This window comes from Protopterus annectens, chromosome 7.part1 (genome assembly GCF_019279795.1).
Source record: "Protopterus annectens isolate FY-2018-M chromosome 7.part1, PAN1.0, whole genome shotgun sequence".
NCBI classification, from domain to species: domain Eukaryota; kingdom Metazoa; phylum Chordata; order Ceratodontiformes; family Protopteridae; genus Protopterus; species Protopterus annectens.
This window is the reverse complement of record NC_056740.1, coordinates 285,346,140-285,364,341: the sequence shown is the minus strand read 5'-3', so window position 1 is coordinate 285,364,341 and position 18,202 is coordinate 285,346,140. Positions and strand designations below refer to the sequence as shown.

The following is an 18,202-nucleotide window of genomic DNA, read 5'->3' as shown; positions in this document are numbered from 1 at the left end:
AAAAACACATTCATCATATTCATAATTGTATGTGGATAAATTCATAAGACTGTCATCAAGTTCAATTTCTCCAGATTGTTTAACATTTTCTACACCTGAGATATTCAAATTAACAATTTTTTTAAAATAAACTCTAAGTAATAGTTTCCGAATAAATGCCTTAACTTCCAGATAAATATCAGCGAAGGTAGGAAAAAAAGTAGGAACGAATTTGCTCCCCTTACTTAATACATTAAACAAGTCAGACAAATTAACACATTGCAATGAAAATGCATTTAGAGAATTTCTATGCTTGGGAGAGTGTGGTTTTTACCTGTGCAGCTGTGATTACAGGAACTTTACATTATTCCAGTATAGAGATGGGCCCTTTAGGGGGTGAGAGGGGGGTAAAGTTAGCACTGAACCTATCTGCCAGGAAGTTGGCAACATCAGTTGGTTCTGTATATTTAGTGCCATTGTGCTGTAACTCAGAGCAGATCTGAGTGTTGCTATTGAGATTCTTGACATAGCTATAGAATGCTTTGTGGTTGTCTTTAGAATCAGTGGCAATTTTGTTTTCGTAAGTAGCTTTGGAGAATTTTATGAGGGATCTCAGCTTCTTACTGAGGCTGACCAGGGAGTTCCTCCAATTATGGGATTTTACTCTTTTTTGCAACAGTTTCTTTCTTCTGTTGTAGAGTTTCTTTATGGCAGGGGACCACCAGATTGGATTCCTTTTTTTGGAGGATAACATCTTGGTTTTGTTAGGGATAGCATGATCCATGCACTCGTGCAAGTGCTTATAAAGTGCATTTGTGTAGGATTCAGCAGTCGTACCTCTATTGTCCATCTGCACAGGTGTCATGAAGTTTGCCACTTTTGTCTTAAGAAACGTGAAATTGGCTTTGGAGAAATGTTTTATGGTGGTTTCTCTAATGGGAGTGGGGGCGGGATTTGGATGTCTAGGCTGATTAGCTCGAGGTTGGATCTGACCAACGAGGAATTGACCTCTGGTGTGGAACACCAGTTGCCCATGTTGATGATTACCTGGTCTAGGATATTACTGCCCCTGGTAGGGGTGTGGCTAAGTTGATCCAAGGCATTGGAATTTAGGAGTTCCAGAAAACGTTGAACAAAAGAGTTGGTACATAAGTAGTTTTCCCAGTTAATGGTGGGGTAGTTGAAATCACCCATTATTAGGGGGTTGGGTTGTACCCTAATATTTTCCAGTGTATCAAGAAATGAGGAGTGGGAGTCCTGGGGCATGGTGGGGGATCTGTAGTAAGCTACAATTTGGATTGCGGTCTTGCCCAGAGTTAGTTGCACTTGGATAATCTCAGATGCATTATGCTGAGCAACTAGCCTGGAGGTGTGGATATCCTTAATTAATATGGACACACCTCCACCTTTAGTGTTTTAGTCCAGGTTAGGTGGACGAAAGATGTGGTATGAATTATAGCCTGGTAATGCAGGGGTGCTCTCTGGAGCCTTGAACCAGGTCTCTGTCACTGCACAGATGTCAATGTTCTCCATTTTAATGAGTGCCTCGAGTGAGTGCATTTTGAGGTTTAGACTTTTAGCATTGAGTAGCATTACCCTCAGATTTTGCTTGCTTGTACCTGTTACGGTGGTGAATTTGTCATTTGAACCTTACCTAAAAAGGCACTATAGGGGTGGCAAGAGCCTTAGCCAGTATCTGGAATCCCAAGGGAGACAGGTGCAGGCCATCTCTGGCAAAGCATTGTGGTCTGTCGATCATGTCATCCCAGGCAGACAGATACTGGATCGCCTTAGAATGACACCAGAAGCTTAGCCAATTGTTGAAGTCAATCATTTTGTCCTTGTACTGTGGTATCATTCTGAGTGATGACAGGATGCTACTCAGGGCTAGGGTCATACCTGCCTGTGCTACAAGATCAGAGAGCTCCTTCATGTCTCTTTTCATGCAGTCCAGGGAGATAAGTCTCAGGTCATTCACACCAACATGGACAATGACAGTCATATTTGTACTTGTGGAGTAAACTGAGTGTGTGCATTATGTGTCGGATCCTGGCACCCGACAGGCAGCTGACAGTAACTTTCTCCTTGTGTAGCCTGGTGAGTGGAACATCAGTGTGCCTGACTATAGAGTCACCTATGACTAGAGTTTGCAGTTAACTCCTACTGATGCCTCTAGGTGTCAAATATTGCTTGTTCATATTTGCATCATTAATTCCAAAACCATGCTATGTACAATGTTCTATAATATTTCTTCTTAAAGCTTACACAATGACAAACACAACTACACTAATATTTTATCTCTGTCTAGTGCAGGTAAAGAGATATTAACTGATGTTTTTATGATATTAATTTACAGTATATCGATATAATTTTCACATTTTTCTGAATATCTCAACAATCGAGTAACACAGACAGAGCTCATTAGCCTCATATGAAAGCTCTCACCTAGATGAATAGTGACAGTGTTTGTGAAAGTTGAGTGCTTGCTGAGATATTGTAAGTTGTTTACAAAATATTACAAACATAATACTTACTTCGTTTACTGTGACTTGTAAAATTCTGTTTAATACCTAGACCCTAAAGAATACTACTATAAAAATAGTTTGTGTTGAAGGGTTTGCCACTTATACTTCTTTGATAAACACTGTGGTTCCTGAGATATTAAAATTTGTTTGAATTTTGAGGACATAATTTGATTCTATCAAAAGGCTTAGGCTCCATCCATTGGAAGTTACAGTGCAACCCTCCTGAGCTTCATTGGACTGAATGAGTTAAAATCTGTACCTATTTTGGGCCTTGTTGCACCATTATTTTTAAGAGGTTGAGAGGTGTGGCCGCAGGAGAAAGAGTAAATGCAATATATGGACAGTTAACAGTATACCATTCGCCAGCATTTTTTTTTTTTTTTGGAAGGTGGATGGAAACCATGGTATCTAAACAAAATCCACATGGGCACAGAAAGATCATACATAATTTACATCAACACTGACTAAAGCAAGGAATTCAGAAACTTTAATCACTGTGGTTCTATGTTGCTAACCTAATGAACTACCACCAGCCTATGCATTTAAAATACTGGTAATGACTATAGTATCCAAACACCAAGGCTGCAACCTAGTCATTAATTCAAATGTCTTCATCCCAAACTTGATTGGTGTCATCTATAAAGACATGCCTGACGCTGTTATAGAAAAGGTTCAGTAGAATAAAAGTTCTGTGCCATGAATATGTGGTTAAATTACTTGAAAACTGATTATGCAGGCATAACAAGACAAAGGTAAGCTGTTTAACCTCCCCATCAAAATCATTTCCCTCTTTCTCATCATCATCATCTAGGACTGGACCTGCTGACAACAGCAGACATTAATACTCCTTCTTTGTATATAGGTAAGTAGTAGCACAGAGATTTTAGTTTGCAGAATACTAACACAACGCAGAATATCTGTATGAAGACCTTGCCTTCCATGCATTTAAACCATCAGCCACACAGACAGGTACTAAAGGTGGAGGGTCTCAATCTACATTAGCAACAAACATACCTCTAGGATGGTTAAACAGGATCATGATATAGCATTTATCCATGAGCAAATCACTATAGATGCAGTCCCTTACCATATCCTAGCATGCTACAGGTCACAGCACCTATGCCCAAACAATCCCATAACTCATACCCAGACCTGCTGGAGGCACTCACCATCCAACCAAATACTCTATTCATGGAAGACTTCAACTACTGCTACTAGACTGGGAAATGTACACTGCCTCCAACTTGTAGGCACAATATTTCCTGGACTTTATTAACACAAATACCCTTAACCATATAGTCATACTCCAACTAGAGGTTAAAGCATACTGGACATAGTACTCACCAATATGGGATAGTGCTGCACCCCCATCCCCACACCATGTCAAGTGTTCACTGGTGAAGTCAGATCACTAACTGTCTACTTTGAAATAAAAATCAGTTTAAAAAATCTAGCAAAACCTGTAATGGTTAGGAACTATTGTAAAGCAAACTACATCCTATTAAGTGACGGTTTTGTCAAAATTCAATGCCCCTCTGAATTCCGACTTCACATCAATTTATGTGGAATTGTTCACAGAAACCCTGTACAACCATGTAATTGACTGCTTAGAGACAACCAGATGAAAGCCCATAACAAACTACAAAAACAAACTACACATGTGGAATTGTAACCTTAACAGAGCATATAACAAAAGGAAAAAAGTCAAAGTAAGAATCAGAAACAACTCTGATAATGGCAAGAGCTCATAAATTAAAATAAACAAGAAACTAAGATACTAATTAAATGCAACAAAGGCATTTATGAGGTCAAGATAGTCTCTCAGCTTAAAAACAACCACAAGGCCTTCTAAAGCTATGTCTGAAACCTTAATGGTAATACATAGCAGAGCGCTGAACTGATGATAAATGACACCACCTTCAATAAACAGAATGATATAATGAATATGCTGGCTAACAAATTCAGTTCTAATTTTAGCCACCATTCCCCCCACCCCACCGTCTGGAAATCCCTTCTAGCCTACCCTCCCCCTCCCCAACTATTAGCAGTGAGCAGATCATAGTGGCACTTCATAAGGCCAGAAATACAGCCTCAGTAGGCCCCGACAGTATCCCAGGTTGCTTCCTAAATGCCTTAAGACATGACCTCTCGGGACCATTTGAGTCACTTTTCAACTACAGCCTCAAAACAGGTTGCAAATCATGTAAATGGGGGACAGCAGTGATTATTCCTCTTAACAAGGATGGACCATCAATTGATCCCAGAAACTACAGACCCATTAGTCTTACTAGTCTAATGTAAAGTCATGTTCAGATGAGATGAATTTCCAGACAGTAGCTGTGGATACAGTTGATAGATTATTAACTAGGAGTTATAATTACAATCTTCTCAGTACCACATGGCAGAAAGTTGTAGATGGAGATAACCAAGTTACTTGGAAATATAAACACTGTTAAAAGATGTTTGGGACTTATATAGGGGAATGGGGGGAATGTATATTTTGTGACTTGTTATGCTCCGTTTGTTGAAGGTGTATGACGTATCTTGATGAAACAGTGGTATATTATCACATCAGATGTGATATATAAGAATTTGAAAATGAATATTTCATATAGAAATTCACCTAGCATAGCAAGTAGAGTTGTACACACAAATATGGGTGGTGAGGATTTGGAATCTCAGTGTAAGGGATGCACTACTTGTAGTTACATAGATCAGGGAACTACACACCATTAATGGGAAGCTGTTCAAAGTTCCAGGAGTATTTAACTGTTAGCAAAAATTGTGATTTATGGGTTACTTTTCCCCTTACAGTGGTAAGACCATACATCAGCTTAGGATGAGTATACGTGAACACATCTGAGATGTCAAAAATAATTTTCTTACCAGCCCAGTAGCATCACATTTTTTCAAATATCATAATAGTGATTCGGATTTATTGAGGTTCTTTATAATGTATGTGTTGACATATCCTGATTAATATTAAGATCCTTCTGATATGTTATTACAAAAAGGAGGCTTGGTTTATTTTCATTTATGATACTTTGCAACCAAAGGGCCTTAATAATGAATTACTTATGAAATATTTAATATAACAGCTTTGGAAGTATCTTGGAACCTCATTTCATAGAAGTTAGGATAGTTGTATTTTTGTATTTATCTAGCTTATTGTTATTATTATTGTGATAATTATTGTTATTCTATGAACTCATTTGTTTTAGCTGAATTATTTTTGCTTTACGTTTTCATTTAAATTCATTTGCATTCTGGGACATTCTGTTGTTCTCTTGTTCTGTTTAGTAATGTTCTAATTGATGAACTGTTTAAGTGCTTTACTGTGTTTAAAACTTTTGATCTTGAAGGCGTATGTCGAGGTGTTCATTTTTGTTTTTTGCATACAGTGAAGGATAGGTAGCCAAGTATTTATATATTCGGGTTGGTATATTGATTAAGGTATTTATTTCACAGACAAGAGGTACAGGGTTTGATCCTCACCAAGGAAAATTGGCTAAATCTAAAATGGTCCACAAGCATAGCTGGCTTAGTATTGACCTTTGACCCCTATTGAGATTTTTTTTTTTTAGGATGGGATAATCAAATGAAAAAGAGGGTATTAGCTATGTGGTAGCTAGAGTGACTTTAAGTGAAGATAATTTGAATTTACTAGTATAATTTTTGGTGTGTCTTTTTTTATATTATTTTGTATATGGAGATTATATTTTAGGTTATCTTCAATTGTCCTTCATAGCAGTTTTTCCTGGATGTGTAATTTTGAAGAATATGAATAGCTTGTTTGCAGAATTAAGCAGAAGTTTGTTGTCACGGAGCCAAATTTCAGTGCAATTAAAGGCATCTTGTTTAATATTTTGTATATGGGTCACGCTATCAGACGAGCAAATCAGACAGGAGCATACTTCTTAACTGTCCATATTTTCTCAGAATGTCCAGATTTCTGCCTCATATTTTGGTCTTTTCCTCATAAAATATGTGACAGTAGGTCTGTGTGGATTGAATTCACTAAATAATGACAGGCATTTGAGTTTCAGACTTCATATCCTTCAGAAAATGTATGGTAACACAATAACTTTTGTTATAGTAACTTTCTAAGTTTATAAGATAAATTTTTAAAATTTGCCCTATTTTTAGGACTTTGGCTTTGTCCAGATTCTGGATGGCGCAGTGGTGCAGCGGTAGTGTTATCACCTCACAGCAAGAGGTTCTCCGGTTCGATTCTCGGCTGGAGTGCCTTCTGTGCAGAGTCTGCATGTCCTTGGTGCATTTGTGTGGGTTTTCTCTGGGTACTCTGAATTCCTCACACATTACAAAGACATGCATCTGGAGTGTTTCTCCCTGGGCCTCTGCTGAAAAATGGCTTCATTCCAAGTTGGACTTTCCCAGTAAACAAATGTTAAATAAATATATTTTTTGTACTAAGAGGTTGAGAGCTACAGTAGAGTCATCCCCTTACTAGATAAGAGAGGTTTGTTAAGACAACATGTGAAGATTGTGAAAATACTGAAAAGGAAAAGACAGAGGATAACACTTTGCGGAATACCAATTTTGACTGATAAGTAGAAAAGGTAGAATGCCATTTAACATGCTGATGTAAAGCCTTGATGGATGTGCTTAGTTTAGCAGAAGACATTACAGCTTAAGCTAGATAAAATCGGTGATAGCAGGGGAAGATGGGCATCAGAGGGGAAGACTTTAAACAGTAGTCAGGAGAGGAGATTGGTACATCAAATCAATAGATGAGGAAGAAAGAAAGAAGAGATTTTTAGGTATTTATGGGATTTTAAGTGTTATAAATGGAAATAAAAAGTAGATTATTAAAAGGCCAGTGATGGTGCTCATATAGTTAACATTTGTAAAGGCAATCTAAAAATCTAGGTACACCACAGAAGTTTCACAGAAAATTTAACTTTTACAAAACCCATCTAAAAATGTAAGTATGAAATATTACTTCAAGCAGATGACTTAGTCAGTATAAATTTCTTGGAAAGTAGAAAAAGTGATGCAGAAAAACTGCATGGGTTCAGGGGCATTATGTATGGTGAGTAGAGAGCAGATTGTTTCCAATCGCTGAGCTGTGTAAGGCGAAGGTAGTACTAAGACTGCAATGTTATGTTTTAGCTACCTTTGTTAAGGTAATTATCAGAACTGAAACCCATATACATAGTGATTATCATAATAAACAGTGTTTTAATGAGGTCTATTACTTCATAAAACTGTTGTAAGTTCTTTCCTGGAAATGTAAATGGGTAGCATTCTATCAGGTAGAAAGAGGCTTTAAATTAAAATTCAGTGCTGAGCAGATCAGTGCTTAAAAGATTCAGATGTTCATCATATTGATCACTGCTGCAGTAGCTTTAGCTATATGAGTTATATCCTGTCAAGGATATAACAGCCAGCCAGCTTCCAAAGCATCAGGGCATCTTCCACATGTCTTAACTGTCAGGCAGCATGAGCTGAGCTGACTAAAAGACAAGTTTGAGTACAAAGTTCTTCAGACCTTTACTGCCACTGAAGGGTATGCTCCTTTGAGGCTTTTGAAGATTGATGGTTGGCTTGTGCTTTCCTTTGCTGGGCAGATAAGTTCCTTTGGGGCATAACATTTAATTTTGTTGATGATGTATTGCTTTCCCATTAAACAAAGTTATTTTAACACTAGAAGTGTTGTGTTTTAATGAACTGTCTTGAGACCTACTTTTAAATGGAGCACTCATTTTTGCTATCACTTTAAAAGTTGTGTAAAGTAACTGAAAACATTTTCTCTGTCGAGCAACAACTATGTTGATTTTGTTTTTGTGTGGCTGGCATAGTGCTTTAGAATGCTTTTTATTGTGTATTTTTTGTAAAAAATGTAGCCTTTATGAACTGAGAGTGTTTACTGTCAATTGCTACTAGTGCACCATTTTCGGTTTTACCATGGAAAAGACTACCTGTTCCACAGCTGGTCCTTCTTCCAGCTACAAAAAAAAAATTAAGCAAACAGCCTTTGCCACCACAGCAGGCTAGCAGTTTTCTTGTGTTGCAGATGGGTGACTGAACTGTGGCATTTGTTGTATCTCAGACCACTCATCTTTTACCTTGGATCCCTGTGGTGTAGCACCTACAGCCACTATGAACTGGTGAGGTTAGCCATGTCCTCTGCAGCTATTGAGGTCCCTCAGTGAGAAAGGGAAAACTACTCTTGTCAATTCAGGGAGAGGGAACAGCGAAGGTTCCCCTATTGTGTTAGAATGCTATGACCACCCCTGGGGAAGGTGTTGCTGCCATTAACAGCACAGATGGCACCATTTTTCCTGTCTAAAAAAAAACAGAAAACCAAGCATGTATCTACTCCTCCTCCTCAATTTTCTTTAGATAGGAGTAGTTTACTGGGTCTGACTCAGGGTTTAATTCAGGCTATTGATCCTTTTTGTAAAGTAGTTTCTGTTAAAGAAAGAGAGAGTCCTCTATTCCCGAACAGAGTTAATATTCTAAACAGGGACTGATACATTTTTTTTCCCTCAGATTTCTGATCCAAACTCAGAGGAGAGCTCAGTTTCTGATTCTCTCTGTAGGGGGGGTTCTTTCTGTGAGACTATTGCTAGAATGTGCCAGTGTTTTCAGCGGGAGAGCACTGAGGTTTCTTAGTTCAGAAAATACTATGAGTTGTTACAGAAGGTTTTCACAGCTGACACCAATTCCTTCTGTTCTGTCAGCTATAGAGGACATGTCGGTTATTGCCTAAAATTTTCCTGATAGCCAACTGTCCCTAAAAAGGAAGTTAGGATATATAAAGTTACTCATTTTTTTTTTGTTTTAATTTGTATACGCTATTCCCAAACCAGACCAGCAGCTATAACTTCAGTTGATCCCACTGGGCTAAACACCTTGTCCATTCCAATCCTACTCTTTCTGATAAGGATAGGAAAATTATTGCTAGGTATGTCAGAAAAGTGTATGCATCTGGAATTTTTATTTTCAGATTTCTAAATTGTCAGGCTGATATGTTAATGTTTGTTCTGACAAATTGTGAAAATATGAATAATATTTTATCTGCAGTTTCTGTGAAAAAAACTGCTTTGAATAACCTAGTTTCTTCTATTGTACAGGTCACTATTCATTCTTTACAGTACGTGTATGACTCTGTTGATACTTCTTCCAAGGCTTTGGCCAATGGTATTGTTTTGAAGTGGTTTGCATGGCTGCATTCTCAGAGCCTCCCAGAAGATAGTAAAAATGAGATTTTAAAATCTCCCTTGGATAGAAATGTAGTGTTTGTTCAACAAGTGTGATGAAAGGGACATGCTGATCCAGGGAATCTCAGATTTGTGGTCCTCCTTTTCCAAATCATCCAAGGGATTTTCTATTTCCTCAGCCATTTTTGGTAGAAAAACAGACTAAGAACCAGTTCCACCTTCCCAAAGTAGGGAAGGGTATTTATCCAAGGATGTTCCTGGTGCCAAAGAAGGAAAATTCTTGGAGACCAATTCAGGATATTTCTTTCCTAAACCTGTTTGTGATAGTACCCAAATTCAAAATGATGTCACTTCACAAAGTGTCACCTCTTCTTCCTCCTTCATGTTTCCTGACAACACTAGTCTTAAAATATCCTTATCATCACATCCTTATTCATCCAGATTTCAGACATTTCTTATGGCTTGTGTCTAGATCACATTATCGGTTTTCTGCCTGTTTGGACTATCCATTGCACCAAGAGTGTTCACAATGTGTCTAGTTCCAGTTGTAGCTCATTGCAGGCTGCAGGATAACTACATTCTTCCATATTTAGAGGACTTGCTATTCTTTGCAAAGTCTTTTAAAAAGTGTCAGGAATCTCTCATTCTCTCATGGGTAAAAGCTTTTTTACACAAGCTAGGATTCCAAAAGAAAATTCAAAAGTCATTTTTGATTCCTTCACACTGAATTGTGTTCCTGAGATGTCAACTAGACACCTCAGTTTAAAGAGCTTCTCTTCCACAGGAAAAAATAGATTTTTATATAAATCTGTTTCTAAGGTTTTCCACTCAGGACTTGGGGTCTTATGATACCCCTGGCGTGACTGCACACGAGAAAGATGCAGGTCCCAGCATCAACACCATTTATCTTTTCAAATCCCAGTGCTGGGGTTTGTCAGAAGAGAAATCTTTTGGTGGAGACAACAGACATCCTTAAATCCAGGTCTCACTTCCCCCTCCTTCTTTCAAAGCAGTCAGTCACCATAGATGTTTCAGATGTTGCCTGGGTAGCAGTTTCAGGAGGGATAAAACTGCAGGGGTTGTGGGACACCAAGGACTGATGCAAGCACATAAATATCAAGGAGATGCTTGCCCTGATCAAGGCACTCAACTCTTGAACCATCTTTGATGGTTACAGATAATATCACATCAACAAGTAAGGGGGAACCAGGTTGTACCCACTTTGTAGACTAGCTGTGTTAGCTTGGGATACAGCTTCATAGATCAGTCTCACTGTACAGGTATCATGCAGTCCGTTAGAGCAAAACTGTGTGGCAGACAAGCTGAGCAGGACCAGGTCAAACCCTTTTGAATGAAAACTATATCAGGGGCATAGTCAAAGATTTGATCCATATGTGGCAAATTCCTGAAGTAAACTTCTTTGCCTCTTCTCTGAAAAATCAACTGGCAGGATTCTGTTACAGGACTCCATGCAAGATGGTCTGGAAGACAGATGCCTTTTTCTTTCTTTGGATGGGAATGTTCTTATATGTTTTTCTACCCTTTGCAGTAACATTCAGTTTACTTCTGAAGATTCAGTAGGAATCTCCCAAGATCATTGTGATGACTCCCTTCTTGCTCAGACAACCATGGTTCTCCCTTCTTTTGAAGCTTCCTCACAGACTGGATATACTCATGCAAGAACAGAAGTGTTTGATACACCCTGACATCAATCAACTTTATTTGACTGCCTGGATGATAGGGTCTTAATTCCTTTTAGGCACCTTTTTACTGAGGACATGCAGCAGACACTAATGGCTGCAAGAAAGCCTGCTACTTAAATATCATATAATATCAAATGGAAAAGTGTTTCTGTCTGTGCCAAAAGCATAATCGGCACTCATTCAGGGCTAGTTGTTTTCTGGTTCTACAATATTTGCACGAGTTACTATCCTATGGCTTTACTTATTCCACTATCAAGGTTCACTTAGTGGCAATTTCAGTATATCTGCCCAAGGATCCTCCTCTTTCAATGCAGTCTCATGTCAAAATATTCTTTAAAGGGATTTTGCATAAAAGGTCTCCAAGAAAACTGGTGGCCCCTCCCTAGAATCTTAATTTTATGTTAGACATGCTAACACTTGATCCATTTCAACAAGTTAATCTGTCTGACCCAAGGTTCTTAAAAAGGAAAACAGTTTTACTGATTTCTCCAACCATTGCAAGAAGGTTATCTGATTTGCAAGCTCTTATGGTACGTCAATCCTATCTCATGTTCCATAGGGGCAAGGTTTCTTTGAGAGCTAATCCTTCTCTTATGCCTAAAGTGGTATCCAAGTTTACTTTAAGCCAAACTAGCTAATCTATCTGTTTTCTTTCCTGAACATAAAAATTAGGGAAATAGGATATGCCATACCCTGGATGTCCACAGACAACTCTAGTACTATCATGACAGAACTAAATCTTTCAGATCTTCAGATCAATTTCTCATTTCTTGTGAAGGTAAAAAGAAGGGACAACCTATGTCAAAACAGACTATTTCCATATGGTTGCCTAAGACAGAATATATGTGTGTGAATGAGGGGGAGGATAGAGGAATGATGAGGATGCAAGGAGTAGAGGTGGCGAAGGTGGATGAGTTTAAATACTTGGGATCAATAGTTCAGAGTAATGGTGAGTGTGGAAGAGAGGTGAAGAAGAGAGTACAGGCAGGATGGAGTGGGTGGAGAAGAGTGTCAGGAGTGATTTGTGACAGACGGGTAACAGTAAGAGTGAAAGGGAAGGTCTACAAGAGGGTAGTGAGACCAGCTATGTTATACGGGTTGGAGACAGTGGCATTGACAAAAAGACAGGAGTCAGAGCTGGATGTGGCAGAGTTAAAGATGTTAAGAATTGCACTGTGTGTGACAAGGGTGGACAGGATTAGGAATAAGTATATTAGAGGGTCAGCCCAGGTTGGAAGGTTTGGAGACAAAGCCAGAGAGGCAAGATTACGTTGATTTGGATATGTACTGAGGAGGGATGCTGAGTATATTGAGAAAAGAGAAAGGCCTAAGATAAGGTTTATGGATGTGGTGAGAGAGGACATGCAGGTGGTTGGTGTGACAGAGCAAGATGCAGAGGACAAGAAGAAATGGAAACAGATGATCCGCTGTGGCGACCCCTAATGGGAACGGCCGAAAGAAGATGATGATGCCTAAAGCTATTACCCTTTGTTATACTCGCCATAGCAGCACTATTCCAGGCAGAGTCAAGGTCCACACCGCCAGGGCAGTGGCTTCATCTATGGCTTTTTGAAAAGGGTTTGATTCTAGATGTACTGGTTCTCTGTACATTCTTTTACAAAACACTATACACTTGATTCCTTGTCTAGGTCCAGATCAAGAACTTTGCTAGGACCATTCTCCAGGGCTTCCTGGACTCTTCTCTTTCCACCTCCCAAATGTAGTTAACTAAGGTAACCTACCAATATATGCAGCAATGATAAATATGATGAGCATAGTACATTTGTGTAAGTTGAACATACCATAACAGTAGATGTTAGAATGATCACTTGTGCACTAGTCACTCCCTTCCTACATTCCCCTTGTTTTTTGGTATGCTTTTTTATGCCAGGGTATGGACATTTATTTTTTTGCTTTTCCTAACATTGTACTTTCTGGCCTTAGCCTCCATCTCTCTGCTAGGAGGAAATGTCTGAAGGGCTTCACACAATTTTAGTCAGTTCAGCTCGAGCTGCCTGTTAGTTTGGGTGCATGTAAGATACCCTGAAGCTTTGGAAGCTGGACAACTTTTATATCCTTGGCATAATATAACCCATATAGCTAAGGCTACTGTAGCAGTGATCATTCAAATGTCTATTGTTATGGTAAGTTCTACTTACACAGCTCTACTTCCATCTTTGCGATGAAAAATAGTTTAAGAAGCTTGAATGTGGTAGCACTCAGTGGAGGCAATGCATTCATTGACAAGATACTGTGAGAGAACAGCTACTGAATACTACAGTTTCCTAAATGCAGACCTGGTGCTGTGCCTCATTCTTCCATCTGTATTGTGGTTTACCACTTAACCTCAGAACCAAGATGAGAACCTAATACAACGTAGTACCCTCCAACCCTGCAATTAGTGGGGATCAGTGTTTGCTCTGACACAAAATACCACTTATTGTGGATGGTAAGAGGCAATAGACTTGTGAACACTACTGTAATTCTGTGCTAGTCTGTAGTTAGCATCATTCTGCTTGTATCTTTGACTTTTTGCTTCACCTGTGGAAAGTAAATCATTACTAAATGGTTATGTAGATTTATTGTAGTTTGTTATGATTCTGGTGGTAAGCATTTCCTTGGCATTTCCTAGACCTACTTTACTACAGGTGTGACTACTACAGCAACCCTAGTCGTCAGATATTCTTCAGAAGATCCTTGAAAATGTGTCTTTCTTTTTATGTCAAACATTTACCAACTATTGCAAAATGGATGGCTGGCATTTTTATCCTTTCAATTGGTCACAGCTTACTTTGCTGTCTAAAGGTAAAAAACAAGGATTTGAAATAGAACTGAGTAATGCTGTCTAATTCATTTTTCCAGATCAATATTCCTGATTGTAAAGGGAATTATAATGCATTTTTCCAGATCAATATTCCTGATTGTAAAGGGAATAATAATGTATTTTTCTAGATCAATATTCCTGACTGTAAAGGGAATGATAATGCATTTTTCCAGATCAATATTCCTGATTGTAAAGGGAATAATAATGCATTTTTTTAGATCAATATTCCCGATTGTAAAGGGAATGATAATGCATTTTTTTAGATCAATATTCCTGACTGTAAAGGGAATGATGAGGAATGAAAGTGATCCTTTGTAAAAACTACATGTTGCCAATGGATAATACCTCTCACTAGGGAGAAGAGAAGAGGGCTCTGTGGGTAGAAACTGGGCCTACTGGGATCAGCTGAGGTGGGAAAATATATGGATGGACTGGAAAAAAGCAAAAAGAAACTATAATTTAAGAGAAGTCTTAGGATCTTAGGACAGAATGTGAGGGATTAATTATATGGGCAAGGGAGGTTCAAGTTTACCTGTGAATGGACACCTATAAACCAGGGCTCATGGATATATATATATATATATATATATATATATATATATATATATATATATATATATATATTCCCAACCAGAATTAATAAACCCAATAACAAAGAATCCATCCTAGACTGGATTCTAATAAATAATCACCAACAATGCTATAATGTAGGGACCCTCCCTGATGATTTAAGTGACCATTCTCTCACTTACATAATCAGGCAAAGGTCGAGCTCACACAACCCAACCATATATAAAACAATAAGAAGCAACAGAAACTATAACCCCAATAACTTCCAAGCTGAAATAAAAGAATGTGATTGGTCACCTATAAAATACCTCCCACTTGACGAAGCAACAAACTACTTTAACTCAAAATTCTTAACAATCCTTAACCACCATGCACCAAAGCATTCCATCAAAATTACATTTAAATCTGCCCTATGGCTTACAAAGAAAACCAGGCAGAAAATTCAACAATAAAGTTTGGGCACTATGGAGAACAACTAAAAACCCCGTAGACCAACAACAATTCAAGCAAAAAAGAAATGAGACTAAGAAAGCTATACTCAAAGATAAAAAAAACTTTTACTTCCACCACCAACAGACCAACCAAAATAATCCACAAAAGTTCTGGGCTAACATAAACAGACTACTTCAACCAGGCCAATCCACAACACCACCCCCTATAGGATCAAATTCCGACAATCCAAAGCAAACTTACAATGGATTTTAATAAAGATTACTTTAGAAAATATGCTGAATAAAATCCAGTACAGAGTTTGAAACACAGCCAGTCTTTATTAAAATGAAAACAAATAGGTGAGCGCTTTCATGGGTGAAATCCCTGCTTCATCAGACCTTAATACAGCACCGCTTTCACGGGTGAAATCCCCGCTTCATCAGACCTTAATACATAATTTTTGCTAAGTGCATCTTGTATAAAACTTTTAAAGCTGCAAAAACCAATGACAGTGAGTAAAACACATTGCATCATTTAATTGCTTAACTTCTTAAAAGGGTCATGTGAACTACACTTCTTAAAAAGGTAACATCATCCCAAAAAGGGAGGAAAAAAGTTATATGTACCAATGCCTAAGTAAGGGCTGAAATCCTGGACCCTCAGATTGAGAGTCTAATACTCGGTTACCAACTAAGCTACCTCATGTTTCAGCAATAAGAACAAAATATTTACATATGCATAAAAGTAATTTGTATAAAACATTAATGTATATTTTGGCTATCCATGTAAAACGGTGTGTGTGATGTAAATGTGTGGATCTTGAAACATTGATGTATGCACAGATTTTTATTTTTATTTAAATAATGGCCTACCTTTTAAAATGGGCTTGAGTCGCAAATGTCCATTCAGACCCTTTTTGCCATCCGCCCTGTGTCTAATAATCCATTTTATTTCTTGAGCTAATTGGACAGATCTCCCTTGCGTTCACTGTCCTTGATCTTTTCTATGACCATAAAACTAAACTGATGCTCACAAGAGCTGTTAGCTATATGTGTAGCTAGTGCATTATTCACATTATGCATAGTAATACTGTAAAGATGTTCTCTGATATGATCTTCCAGTCTTCTATACCAAGAATGATACCATGGTATAAAGAAAAAATTCTCGATTTCAACAATTGGCTAAGTTTCTGGTGTCATTCAAAGGGGGTCCAGTGTCTGTCTGCATGGGATGACATGCTCGATAAGCCACGCTGCTTCGCTAGGGATGGCTTGCACCTGTCACCTTTAGGCTTTCAAATACTTGCCAAGGCTCTTGCCACCCCCATAGTGCCTTTTTTTAGGCAAGGCTCAAAAGACAAACCCACCAACGTAAATAGCACAAGTAACAAAAAACTGAGGGTAATGCTACTCAATGCCTGAAGTCTAAACCTCTAAATGCACTCACTCGAGGCACTCATCAGTATGGAGAAAATCGATATATATGCAGTAACAGAAACCTGGTTTAAGGATCCAGTCCAGAGAGCACACTAGCACTACCAGGTTACAACTCATACCATACATTTCGGCCACAGAACCCAAACTGAAATAGAAAAGGTGGGGGCATATCCATATTCATCAAGGATACCCACACCCCCACACCTCCAGGTTAGTGGCACAGCACAATGCTTCAGAGATCATCCACATGCAACTAACAATGGGCAAAACTGCAATTCAAATAGTAGCTTGCTATAAATCACCCACCATGTCTCAGGACCCCCATTCCACGTTTCTGGAAACACTGGGAAACATAAAGGTCCTACAAAACACCCTAATATTGGGTGATTTCAATTACCTAAACATTAACTGGGAGAACTACTCAAGTACTAACTCCCTTGCCCAACTTTTCCTAGAATTTATAAACTCAAACGCCCTGGTTCAACTGGTCAACACTCCCACCAGAGGTGACAACATATTGGACCTGGTCATCACCAACATGGGCGACTGGTGTTCCACACCAGAGGTCAACCCCTCACTGGTTTGATCTGACCATAAACAATTCAGTTTGGATATCGATATTCTGCCCCCTCCCCCAGACAAGAAAGCCACCATGAAAAACTTTTCAAAAGCAAACTTCACGTTACTTAAGACTGAGGTGGAAAGTTTCAAACCCCCCCATGCTGAAGGATAACACTGTCCAAGCTACAAAATCATTTACTAATGCATTCTACGGGCAGCTACAAGAATTCATGGATAATACCATCCCAAGCAAAACCAAGACTCACTCCTCCAAGAAAAGGAAACGAGTCTGGTGGACTCCTGCCATAAACAATATACAATAGGAGGAAACTAGTACAGAAAAGAGTAAAATTCCAAGAAGGGAAGACATCCCTGATCAGTATCAGCAAGAACCTACAATCCCTCATAAAATCATCCAAGGCAAGCTTTGAAAGAAACATTGCCAAGGACTCCAAAGAAAACCACAAGGCATTCTTTTGCTATGTCAAGAGTCTAAGTGGCAATACTCATATCTGCTCAGAGTTAATGCAGAATGGCACAAAATACACTGAACCGACCGATATTGCCAACATCCTGGCAGACAGGTTCAGTGCAAACTTCACCCCCATCTCACCCCCAAAAGGACCCATAACCATACCAGAAGAATGTAGAGTCCCTGAAATCACAGACACTCAGGTTAAAACAACCCTCTCCAAAGCCAAAAATTCAGCATCAATGAGACCGGGCAGTGTCCCAGGCTGCATCCTACACATGCTCAAAGATGAAATAACCCCTCACCTAAACACACTGTTCAACCTCAGCCTCTACACAGGCTACATACCCATAGAGTGGCACACAGCCACGGTTATCCCGCTCCACAAAGGTGGAGCCACAACAGACCCTGGGAACTATCACCCTATAAGCCTGACTAGCTTGGTCTGCAAGGCTATGGAGCGCATCATCATGGAACTCATTAACAGAGACATTGGGAACCTCCAAACACTGG

At 38.8% G+C, this 18,202-nt stretch overlaps 1 protein-coding gene across 1 annotated transcript in view; it reads left to right on the top strand.

Annotated features, from left to right (window-relative positions):
• KLHDC8B (kelch domain containing 8B) overlaps window positions 1-18,202 on the top strand; it is a 1,966,070-nt gene that overhangs the window by 1,785,056 nt on the left and 162,812 nt on the right. The window lies entirely within an intron of this gene.